Source organism: Falco rusticolus, chromosome Z (genome assembly GCF_015220075.1).
Source record: "Falco rusticolus isolate bFalRus1 chromosome Z, bFalRus1.pri, whole genome shotgun sequence".
NCBI lineage: Eukaryota > Metazoa > Chordata > Aves > Falconiformes > Falconidae > Falco > Falco rusticolus.
The window spans coordinates 753,723-766,574 of NC_051210.1; positions in this window are offsets into that span (position 1 = coordinate 753,723).

Genomic DNA, 12,852 nt, shown 5'->3' on the forward strand with positions numbered 1-12,852 from the left:
CCTCGCAGTGTCCTTCTGAACAAGCTGTCCAGCTGCGGGCTGAGCGGGTTCAGGGTGCGCTGGGTGAAGAAGTGGCTGGCTGGCAGGTCTCAGTGCCTTGTAGTGAATGGGGCTACACGTGGCTGGCGACCAGCCACCAGCGGTGGCTCAGGTCCAGGGCTGGTTCTGTTCAATATTTTCCTCAATGATCGGCATGCAGCAGTTGAACGCCTCATCAGCAAGTCTGCTGATGACCGCAGACTGGGAGGTCCTGTTGACTCTCTCAAGGGGCAAGAGGCCTTGCAGAGGAATCCAGATAGACTGGAGCACTGGGCGATCGTCAGTGGCATGCCGTGCACCCAGAGGAGGGCAACGCGGCTGGTGAAAGGCCTGGAAGGCATGTCCTGTGAGGAGCACCCAAGGATCCTGGGTTTGTCTAGTTTGGAGAGAAGGGGGCTGAGGGGCATCCTCACTGCCCTCTGCAGCTTCCCGAGGAGGGGAAGCGGAGAGGGAGGTGCTGACCTCTTCCCCTGGTATTCAAGCGATAGGCTCCCAGAATCACAGGATCACAGCATGGCTAGTGTTGGAAGGGACCTCTGGAGATCACCCCGCCCAACCCCCTGCTAAAGCAGGTCCACCTAGAGCAGGTTGCACAGAATCGCATCCAGGCAGGTTCTGAATGTCTCCAGAGAAGGAGACCCAACCAACCCTCTGGGCAGCCTGTGCCAGGGCCATGTCACCCTCAAAGCAAAGACTTTTTCCTCACATCCGGGTGAAACTCCCCGGGTTGCACTTTGTGCCCGTTGCCCCTTGTGCTGGGGGAATGTCTCAGAGCTGTGCCAGCAGAGGTTCACACTGACGTTAGGAAGCATTTCTCTGATGAGAGGGTGGTCAAACGCTGGAACAGGCTTCCCAGAGAGGTGGTCGATGCCCCAAGCCTGTCAGTGGCCAAGAGGCATTTGGACAGTGCCCTGAATAACACGCTTTAACTTTTGGTCAGCCCTGAAGGGGTCAGGCAGTTGGATGAGATGATCGTTTTCCCTCCCATCCAAAGGGAATATTCTGTTCTGCTCTATGCTATCCTATCATCTGCTAGGCTAGGCTAGGCGAGAGTCTGCATGGTTGATGGCATTGGAGTTTCTACTGCTGTGCAACCTGGGCTCAGAAAATCAGCTCAACCCAAACCCAAGCCAAGCCAAGCCAAGCCAAGCCAGCGGTCGTTGTACTTTCTCTCCGAGCTAGGATTCAGCCTGGAAGGTGGCACTTCCCTACCAAAGGCCTCCTGGTACCGTGACTGCGGCATCTGAGGAGAACGTGAGGGCACGGCATATACACAAGGAGGTGACATCTGAGCACACGCCTGCTGTCAACATCTGCATCTTCCCAAGTTCGTGCTCCTTATCTCTTCTCCTCTGGTGATATTTCTACGCTTCTTCTCTCACTGCCCTGCCCTTTGTCCCTGCCTCCTCGACAGCTCTCCCAGTAGGGAGCTTGCCCTGGCCGACGCCAGACAGAAAGCAGAGCAGAGCAGAAGTGTCGGTAGCGGGCAGAGGGAGGGACGGGGTGCAGGCGGAGGGCATTGCATGTGCAACGAGAGCAGCTTGCCCTCCTGCCCGCTCTGCCCTCGGCATCTGCTGTGCTGCAGCTGCGGCAGGATTGCCTGCAGGAGGACGTGCTGCCCACACAGCCCGGGGCTCGGGGGGCCATGGCCGTGCCCCCCCACAAGGCAGGTGCCACCCACGGTGGGGCACAGGAAGCGGGGACGGCAACCAGGAGAGAGAGAAAGAAGCACACAGGGCCTGTGTCAGGGAAAGAGGAATTTATATCCTTGCCCTTGAACATGGAGGAGCTGGAGCCAGGCTGGCGCCGTCGGCGGGGCCGCCTCTTGCAGGGCTGGGGAGGGTCCTGGGGGCCAGCGGCCCTCCTCTTTGCGGGGCGCCGGGCTCCCCTGGGCAAGTGGTCACTGTCCCGGGCGGGAGCCGAGGGGCTGCGGCGGCTGCCCTAGGAGGAGGGACCAGCCGCCACCGCCGCCTGCCCCGGCTCCTCCCGCTCCGCGGGGATGCGCACAGATGGGTGGCGGCCAGCACGCCCGCGGAGGGGGGCCTCTGATGTGCCGGCTCCCTCCTCCCCGGGGGAGCTCTCAGGGCTGCTGGAGGAAGCCAGGCTGCAGGCAGGACTCCACTCCCAGCACGTGCTGTAGCTGGATGTGGAGGAGCTGGATCTGGAGGAGGAGCTGGTGGAGCCGGTGCTGGCCACAGCGCTGTCGTGCTCATCCACCACAGCAGGGGCCTGCAGCAGCCTCTGGGCCTCCTCGCTGCACCGCTCCACAATGACATTGACGATGCCGTCGACCAGTTGTGCCGCATATTCCTGAAGGGAGTCCTGCAGCCGCTGGACCATGAGCTCCCGATTCAGACCGCAGGCGCAGAGGCAGTGCAGGATGCTGCTCTCCGCACTCCTTGCCAGCCACCATTGGTCCCCATAGATTGCTGCCAGCTCCTGGCGCAGCCAGGGCAGCACGGGATCCAGCAGGTGCTCTTGCCTTTGGAAGAGCGGTGCCCAGACGCTGGGCAGGAGGCCACCCACGGCCTCTGTCCCTACAGCTCCCTCCTCAGCTGGGGACAGCATCTGCTGTGGAGACGACGGAGGGGCCACCAGGGGGATGTAGGGCCTGCTTTCAGCCAGGAGGTCACGAGCTCCGCCTGCCTGCCTGCTGGCATCTGGCAACTCATCAGTTTCTATGAAAGTATACAGTAGGAAGTCATTTTCTGCCCACACAGAAAACTTGATAGTCTCCATTGGTCCTCTGCAAAGGGGGCAGAAAAGGCTGTTCTCTCTCCAACGAATGATGCAGCCCAGGCAGAACTGGTGGTTACAGGGTATAACATAAGCAATCCCGTCTTCAGCATTGTGGCAGAGGGGGCATGTCTGTTCTGTCTCCGTGGCCATGTCTTCTTCCTGCGGCAGGTTGGGGACAGCTGAGGATGACAAGCAGCTCCCCATCACTGGTGTCACACGCTGCAAAATGGAGAGAGACCACAGTCACCCGCTGCCCCAGGGAATGGAAGGGCGGAGGAAATGCCCAGGCCCCTCAAGGAGGACACCCTCTTGAATCCCCAGGCCCCATCGCCCCGCCTACGGCCACCCTGGGGGACGGTTCCCCGCACGGCTCACCTGCGCTGCTGCAAGCACACCCCGCGGTGCGCGGCTGCCTGATCCAGGAGGGCCGGGGAAACACAGGCGATGGCTCGGGGATGGACACCGAGAGCTGCCGGCGGCAACCCCCGAAGCACCACCCAGCACCAGGAGAAGCCTCGCTCCACCCTCCAGACCTCGCAGGCACGCTCGGCAGGAGGCCAGGCACGAGCCAGACTGGCCCAGGCTCTGCCGGCGCCCGAAGATAAGCGGTGAGGGATGTGAGGTCACAGCCCGTCACTGGCTGATGTCACAATGCACTGCTCGGTAACGTCAGCCTCCAGAACACGGTGATGTCACAACGAACCTTCCGCCCCCGCAGGCACATGGCATCAAGAGAAAAAATACCGTTTCTTGTTTTCACCTTTTACGTTCCTGTGTTGCTCTAGCTTGGTCCCCTGCAACCCGCGCCCGTGGCGGTTGTGTCTCATCCCCGCTCGTGACGCCTCACACAGGTCCCCTGCGAGGGGGAGCGTGGTGGAACCAGTCTGCGTGGACCACTGCCCGTGCCTGAATGCTGCCTGCCCCAGCTGGCTGCCTTTCCCTGTGCAGTGCCAGGATCTGCAGGGAGGAGCTGGGCGCTCGGTGGGCAGCCCTGGGCAAGAGTCTCCCACCCTGCTGGGTCGTGCCCGCCGCCCGCAGGGAGAAGCCTGAAGGGGCATTTTGCTGCAGCCCCATCCACTCCTGCTGGCACTCGCCCACAGTGCCTGGTCCCTCCCCGCTTACCAAGCTTGCCACGCTTCTGGTAGGTGGTGCTCCTGGCCAACTGTTGCTTTGGTGGTCCCCAAAGCACCAGCAATGGAGCCTGAACCGCTTTACGCCGCGAGGAGTTGTAGTTCCTGTCTCGCCAGAGCACGGTAGAAGGGGTGCAGACGCCCTGCTCACGCCTCCGGGGAGCCAGGATGGATCCCCACGTGGGCCATGCTGTCCCGTCACCCCTTCTTGCCTCTGCCTTTCAGAATCATTTCTAGTCATTGGCCATGGGGCAGATCTCACTCCTGAGAACGTACCTGAAGTGACGAGGACCTCGCCACAGTGACAGCATCGAGGCATCTGAATGAAGGAAATCTGCACATTTACAAATGTTGCCCACGGTTCCGGGTGTGCAGCTAGACTGGCCTTCTCCTTCTGCCTTCCATCATGTTGTTGAAAAGTTGTCCTCACCGTAGAAAGACTTCAGGATTTGAAGAGTTCTCTGCCAGCAAGTTTTGGTCGTTGACATCTTTGTTGCTGACAATTGAAAGCCCCTTCGTGATGATGGTGCAAGCTTCAGAAGCAGTGGAATGACTAAAACCGTGTAAGAACTATACGAATCCTCAAGGAATGTAGACTGTTGACAAGGAAAAAAAGAAATCCTATTTGAAGTTCCTCAGCTTTCCTTTTCCAGTATTAGCTGCCTCTTCAGATACACCACCTTTGTAAGGGTTTAGGCACCAGCTCAGTGACTTCATTGAAGCCTTCTGTTGCCCTCGCCCCGTTCCAAAATCTTCTTGAGAATGGACGGATGAGAGAAAAAGAGGCGCACAAGCAAACTTGCCAGCAAAGCCACTGAAAAGGTGGAGCAAAGGTATCGTGCCATCGAGCTGCAGGTCTCCCGGCCCTGTGCTGGTGTGGGCCACCGGCTGGGCCACCCAGGCAAGGGCAGGTCTCTCTCTTCCTCTTCTCGCTGCACTCTCAAAGCCGCTTTGCCTGCCGATTGCGGGGAGCTGGGAGGGATCAGCGCAGCCAAGCTCGCGGCAGGCTGTCAGTCTGCCTCCTGGGGCTGTTGTAGTACAGTCAGTGGGACGGGATCGGGTGAACCGTCTCTTGAACGCGGGCTGGGAGAGAAGGGAGGGGTTTCAGCTGCAGCAGGAGGGTGTCCCTACCTCTCCCTTTGTTACCATCTTCTCAGGAGTACCTCCCAGGGAGGAATCCCGGGGCACACCACAGGAGCCTGAACAAGCCCGCTTTCTTCAGCCTTCGACACCTAATCTCAGTCAGCGCTGACCGAGCAGGTAGTTTAGTGCGTATCCAGTACAAACTGGAACTTCTGCAGCAAAGCCCCTGCTGCTTTGCTGAACGAGGCCGGTACCTCTGCTTCTAAGGGAGCCAACTAGGAAAGGTGCCCTCCTAGGCCTGTTGTTTGCAAGTGGAGAGGGACCCGCCAGCAGAGTGGTGGCTGGTGGCTGTCTTGGTCACCGTGCCCACCAAGTAGTTGAGTTTCACATAGTTGGCGCAGGAGAAAAACCTCGGGCAAAACTTTGTCCCCGGCTGTGGGGAGAGCAGAGCTGGGGCTACTGAAGGAGCCAGTTAGTAAGGTGCCCCGGCAATCTGCTCTTGACGGTATGGGGGCCCAGGAATGCTGGGCATTTTTTAAGAGCCACCTCTTAGGAGCGCAGGAGCAGGCCGTTGCAAAATGTGGCAAGTGAAGCAAGCAGGGCAGAAGGGTGGCCTGTGTGAGCAGGGGCCTTCATGCAGGAGTCAGGCAGAAAATGAACGCCTTCTTTTGCCGCTGCCTTCAACACCGACAACAGGCCCTGGCAGCCCCGGAGCCCAGTGCTGCAAGAGCGTGACTGGGGCGATAGTAAACTCCCAGCCGACCCCAAACTTGTTTTGGACTTGCTGCTGCTGCTGCTGCTGCTGCTGCTGCTGCTGCTGCTGCTGCTGCTGCTGGATGCACAGAAATCTACCGGGCCCAATGGCATTCATCCCAGGGGACAGAAAGAGCAGGCCCATGCCGTCGTGGGACCTCTCTCTGGTATTTTTCAGCAGTCCGGGGAGTCTGGAGAGGTCGTGGTCGACGGGAAGCTGGCAAGTGTTGTCCCAGAAAGTGAGCCAACAGTGTGCCCTGGCAGCCAAAGGGGCCACCCGCGTCCTGGGGCGCAGCAAGCCCAGCACAGCTCGCCGGTCGAGGGAGGTGACTGCCCCACATTGGGCTGCACGGGCACAGCCCCACCTCAAGCACTGTGTGCTGTCCTGGGCGCCTCAGCATAAGGAGGCCATCAAACAATTTGCACGTGGCCAGAGGAAGGTGCCCCAGGTGGTGAAAGGCCTAGAGGGCAAGGCCGAGGAGGAGCGGCTGAGGTCACTCGCTCTGCTCAGCGTGGAGAAGAGAAGGCTGAGGGGTGAGCTCTCCGCAGCCTACAGCTTCCTCCAGGGGGGCAGCGGAGGGAGAGGTGCTGATCTCCTCCTCCCGGTGACCAGCGACAGGGCTCGGGGAAAGGGAATGAAGCTGCCTCGGGGGACGTTCTCATGGGACATCAGGAAGAGGTTCGTCACTGAGGGCATGCTGGGTCACTGGAAAGGCCTCTCCAGGGAAGCGGTCCCGGCACCAAGCCTGTCAGAGTTCAAGGAGCGTCTGGGCCATGCTCTTAGCCACATGGTTTAGCTTCAGCTAGTTCTGCAAGGAGCAGGGAGTGGGACTCCATGATCCTTATGGCTCCCTTCCGCCTTGAGATTTTCTGTCACCCTGTGATCAGGCACAGTCAACATGGGTTTGCAAAGGGAAAGTCTCGCCTAACTAATCAGGTGTCCTTGCAATATAAGGTCACCCGCCCAGGGATTGAAGGGAAGGCAGTGGGTGTAGTTCCCCTGGACTGCAGTGGGGATTTTGACACTGTCCCTCGCAGTGTCCTTCTGAACAAGCTGTCCAGCTGCGGGCTGAGCGGGTTCAGGGTGCGCTGGGTGAAGAAGTGGCTGGCTGGCAGGTCTCAGTGCCTTGTAGTGAATGGGGCTACACGTGGCTGGCGACCAGCCACCAGCGGTGGCTCAGGTCCAGGGCTGGTTCTGTTCAATATTTTCCTCAATGATCGGCATGCAGCAGTTGAACGCCTCATCAGCAAGTCTGCTGATGACCGCAGACTGGGAGGTCCTGTTGACTCTCTCAAGGGGCAAGAGGCCTTGCAGAGGAATCCAGATAGACTGGAGCACTGGGCGATCGTCAGTGGCGTGCCGTGCACCCAGAGGAGGGCAACGCGGCTGGTGAAAGGCCTGGAAGGCATGTCCTGTGAGGAGCACCCAAGGATCCTGGGTTTGTCTAGTTTGGAGAGAAGGGGGCTGAGGGGCATCCTCACTGCCCTCTGCAGCTTCCCGAGGAGGGGAAGCGGAGAGGGAGGTGCTGACCTCTTCCCCCTGGTATTCAGCGATAGGCTCCCAGAATCACAGGATCACAGCATGGCTAGTGTTGGAAGGGACCTCTGGAGATCACCCCGCCCAACCCCCTGCTAAAGCAGGTCCACCTAGAGCAGGTTGCACAGAATCGCATCCAGGCAGGTTCTGAATGTCTCCAGAGAAGGAGACCCAACCAACCCTCTGGGCAGCCTGTGCCAGGGCCATGTCACCCTCAAAGCAAAGACTTTTTCCTCACATCCGGGTGAAACTCCCCGGGTTGCACTTTGTGCCCGTTGCCCCTTGTGCTGGGGGGAATGTCTCAGAGCTGTGCCAGCAGAGGTTCACACTTGACGTTAGGAAGCATTTCTCTGATGAGAGGGTGGTCAAACGCTGGAACAGGCTTCCCAGAGAGGTGGTCGATGCCCCAAGCCTGTCAGTGGCCAAGAGGCATTTGGACAGTGCCCTGAATAACACGCTTTAACTTTTGGTCAGCCCTGAAGGGGTCAGGCAGTTGGATGAGATGATCGTTTTCCCTCCCATCCAAAGGGAATATTCTGTTCTGCTCTGTGCTATTCTATCCTCTGCCAGGCCAGGCTAGGCGTGAGTTTGCATGGCTTGATGGCATTGGAGTTTCTACTGCTGTGCAACCTGGACTCAGAAAACCAGCTCAACCCACACCCAAGCCAACCCAAGCCAACCCAGCTGTCGTTGTACTTTCTCTCAGAGCTAGGATTCAGCCTGGAAGGTGGCACTTCCCTACCAAAGGCCTCCTGGTACCGTGACTGCGGCATCTGAGGAGAACGTGAGGGCACGGCATATACACAAGGAGGTGACATTTGAGCACGCGCCTGCTGTCCACACATCTGCATCTTCCCAAGTTTGTGCTCCTTATCTCTTCTCCTCTGGTGATATTTCTACATTTCTTCTCTCGCTGCCCTGCCCTTTGTCCCTGCCTCCTCGACAGCTCTCCCAGTAGCGAGTTTGCCCTGGCCGACGCCAGACAGAAAGCAGAGCAGAGCAGAAGTGTCGGTAGCGGGCAGAGGGAGGGACGGGGTGCAGGCGGAGGGCATTGCATGTGCAACGAGAGCAGCTTGCCCTCCTGCCCGCTCTGCCCTCGGCATCTGCTGTGCTGCAGCTGCGGCAGGATTGCCTGCAGGAGGACGTGCTGCCCACACAGCCCGGGGGCTCGGGGGGCCATGGCCGTGCCCCCCCACAAGGCAGGTGCCACCCACGGTGGGGCACAGGAAGCGGGGACGGCAACCAGGAGAGAGAGAAAGAAGCACACAGGGCCTGTGTCAGGGAAAGAGGAATTTATATCCTTGCCCTTGAACATGGAGGAGCTGGAGCCAGGCTGGCGCCGTCGGCGGGGCCGCCTCTTGCAGGGCTGGGGAGGGTCCTGGGGGCCAGCGGCCCTCCTCTTTGCGGGGCGCCGGGCTCCCCTGGGCAAGTGGTCACTGTCCCGGGCGGGAGCCGAGGGGCTGCGGCGGCTGCCCTAGGAGGAGGGACCAGCCGCCACCGCCGCCTGCCCCGGCTCCTCCCGCTCCGCGGGATGCGCACAGATGGGTGGCGGCCAGCACGCCCGCGGAGGGGGGCCTCTGATGTGCCGGCTCCCTCCTCCCCGGGGGAGCTCTCAGGGCTGCTGGAGGAAGCCAGGCTGCAGGCAGGACTCCACTCCCAGCACGTGCTGTAGCTGGATGTGGAGGAGCTGGATCTGGAGGAGGAGCTGGTGGAGCCGGTGCTGGCCACAGCGCTGTCGTGCTCATCCACCACAGCAGGGGCCTGCAGCAGCCTCTGGGCCTCCTCGCTGCACCGCTCCACAATGACATTGACGATGCCGTCGACCAGTTGTGCCGCATATTCCTGAAGGGAGTCCTGCAGCCGCTGGACCATGAGCTCCCGATTCAGACCGCAGGCGCAGAGGCAGTGCAGGATGCTGCTCTCCGCACTCCTTGCCAGCCACCATTGGTCCCCATAGATTGCTGCCAGCTCCTGGCGCAGCCAGGGCAGCACGGGATCCAGCAGGTGCTCTTGCCTTTGGAAGAGCGGTGCCCAGACGCTGGGCAGGAGGCCACCCACGGCCTCTGTCCCTACAGCTCCCTCCTCAGCTGGGGACAGCATCTGCTGTGGAGACGACGGAGGGGCCACCAGGGGGATGTAGGGCCTGCTTTCAGCCAGGAGGTCAGGAGCTCCGCCTGCCTGCCTGCTGGCATCTGGCATCTCATCAAGTGTTCTGATGCTAATCTCTATATAGGCGTGTTCTGCCCCCACAGAAAACCTGAGATTCTCCATTGGTCCTCTGCAAAGGGGGCACGTTGGATTCCTGCTTGCCCAACGCATGATGCAGATCATACAGAACTGGTGGTGACAAGGCAGCACAGAAGCGACCTCATTTTAGCGTCGTGGCAGATGGGGCACTCCCACTCTGTCTCCGTGGCCATGTCTTCTTCCTGCGGCAGGTTGGGGACAGCTGAGGATGACAAGCAGCTCCCCATCACTGGTGTCACACGCTGCAAAATGGAGAGAGACCACAGTCACCCGCTGCCCCAGGGAATGGAAGGGCGGAGGAAATGCCCAGGCCCCTCAAGGAGGACACCCTCTCGAATCCCCAGGCCCCATCGCCCGCCCTACGGCCACCCTGGGGGACGGTTCCCCGCACGGCTCACCTGCGCTGCTGCAAGCACACCCCGCGGTGCGCGGCTGCCTGATCCAGGGAGGGCCGGGAAACACAGGCGATGGCTCGGGGATGGACACCGAGAGCTGCCGGCGGCAACCCCCGAAGCACCACCCAGCACCAGGAGAAGCCTCGCTCCACCCTCCAGACCTCGCAGGCACGCTCGGCAGGAGGCCAGGCACGAGCCAGACTGGCCCAGGCTCTGCCGGCGCCCGAAGATAAGCGGTGAGGGATGTGAGGTCACAGCCCGTCACTGGCTGATGTCACAATGCACTGCTCGGTAACGTCAGCCTCCAGAACACGGTGATGTCACAACGAACCTTCCGCCCCCGCAGGCACATGGCATCAAGAGAAAAAAATACCGTTTCTTGTTTTCACCTTTTACGTTCCTGTGTTGCTCTAGCTTGGTCCCCTGCAACCCGCGCCGTGGCGGTTGTGTCTCATCCCCGCTCGTGACGCCTCACACAGGTCCCCTGCGAGGGGGAGCGTGGTGGAACCAGTCTGCGTGGACCACTGCCCGTGCCTGAATGCTGCCTGCCCCAGCTGGCTGCCTTTCCCTGTGCAGTGCCAGGATCTGCAGGGAGGAGCTGGGCGCTCGGTGGGCAGCCCTGGGCAAGAGTCTCCCACCCTGCTGGGTCGTGCCCGCCGCCCGCAGGGAGAAGCCTGAAGGGGCATTTTGCTGCAGCCCCATCCACTCCTGCTGGCACTCGCCCACAGTGCCTGGTCCCTCCCCGCTTACCAAGCTTGCCACGCTTCTGGTAGGTGGTGCTCCTGGCCAACTGTTGCTTTGGTGGTCCCCAAAAGCACCAGCAATGGAGCCTGAACCGCTTTACGCCGCGAGGAGTTGTAGTTCCTGTCTCGCCAGAGCACGGTAGAAGGGGCGCAGACGCCCTGCTCACGCCTCCGGGGAGCCAGGATGGATCCCCACGTGGGCCATGCTGTCCCGTCACCCCTTCTTGCCTCTGCCTTTCAGAATCATTTCTAGTCATTGGCCATGGGGCAGATCTCACTCCTGAGAACGTACCTGAAGTGACGAGGACCTCGCCACAGTGACAGCATCGAGGCATCTGAATGAAGGAAATCTGCACATTTACAAATGTTGCCCACGGTTCCGGGTGTGCAGCTAGACTGGCCTTCTCCTTCTGCCTTCCATCATGTTGTTGAAAAGTTGTCCTCACCGTAGAAAGACTTCAGGATTTGAAGAGTTCTCTGCCAGCAAGTTTTGGTCGTTGACATCTTTGTTGCTGACAATTGAAAGCCCCTTCGTGATGATGGTGCAAGCTTCAGAAGCAGTGGAATGACTAAAACCGTGTAAGAACTATACGAATCCTCAAGGAATGTAGACTGTTGACAAGGAAAAAAAGAAATCCTATTTGAAGTTCCTCAGCTTTCCTTTTCCAGTATTAGCTGCCTCTTCAGATACACCACCTTTGTAAGGGTTTAGGCACCAGCTCAGTGACTTCATTGAAGCCTTCTGTTGCCCTCGCCCCGTTCCAAAATCTTCTTGAGAATGGACGGATGAGAGAAAAAGAGGCGCACAAGCAAACTTGCCAGCAAAGCCACTGAAAAGGTGGAGCAAAGGTATCGTGCCATCGAGCTGCAGGTCTCCCGGCCCTGTGCTGGTGTGGGCCACCGGCTGGGCCACCCAGGCAAGGGCAGGTCTCTCTCTTCCTCTTCTCGCTGCACTCTCAAAGCCGCTTTGCCTGCCGATTGCGGGGAGCTGGGAGGGATCAGCGCAGCCAAGCTCGCGGCAGGCTGTCAGTCTGCCTCCTGGGGCTGTTGTAGTACAGTCAGTGGGACGGGATCGGGTGAACCGTCTCTTGAACGCGGGCTGGGAGAGAAGGGAGGGGTTTCAGCTGCAGCAGGAGGGTGTCCCTACCTCTCCCTTTGTTACCATCTTCTCAGGAGTACCTCCCAGGGAGGAATCCCGGGGCACACCACAGGAGCCTGAACAAGCCCGCTTTCTTCAGCCTTCGACACCTAATCTCAGTCAGCGCTGACCGAGCAGGTAGTTTAGTGCGTATCCAGTACAAACTGGAACTTCTGCAGCAAAGCCCCTGCTGCTTTGCTGAACGAGGCCGGTACCTCTGCTTCTAAGGGAGCCAACTAGGAAAGGTGCCCTCCTAGGCCTGTTGTTTGCAAGTGGAGAGGGACCCGCCAGCAGAGTGGTGGCTGGTGGCTGTCTTGGTCACCGTGCCCACCAAGTAGTTGAGTTTCACATAGTTGGCGCAGGAGAAAAACCTCGGGCAAAACTTTGTCCCCGGCTGTGGGGAGAGCAGAGCTGGGGCTACTGAAGGAGCCAGTTAGTAAGGTGCCCCGGCAATCTGCTCTTGACGGTATGGGGGCCCAGGAATGCTGGGCATTTTTTAAGAGCCATCTCTTAGGAGCGCAGGAGCAGGCCGTTGCAAAATGTGGCAAGTGAAGCAAGCAGGGCAGAAGGGTGGCCTGTGTGAGCAGGGGCCTTCATGCAGGAGTCAGGCAGAAAATGAACGCCTTCTTTTGCCGCTGCCTTCAACACCGACAACAGGCCCTGGCAGCCCCGGAGCCCAGTGCTGCAAGAGCGTGACTGGGGCGATAGTAAACTCCCAGCCGACCCCAAACTTGTTTTGGACTTGCTGCTGCTGCTGCTGCTGCTGCTGCTGCTGCTGCTGGATGCACAGAAATCTACCGGGCCCGATGGCATTCATCCCAGGGGACAGAAAGAGCAGGCCCATGCCGTCGTGGGACCTCTCTCTGGTATTTTTCAGCAGTCCGGGGAGTCTGGAGAGGTCGTGGTCGACGGGAAGCTGGCAAGTGTTGTCCCAGAAAGTGAGCCAACAGTGTGCCCTGGCAGCCAAAGGGGCCACCCGCGTCCTGGGGCGCAGCAAGCCCAGCACAGCTCGCCGGTCGAGGGAGGTGACTGCCCCACATTGGGCTGC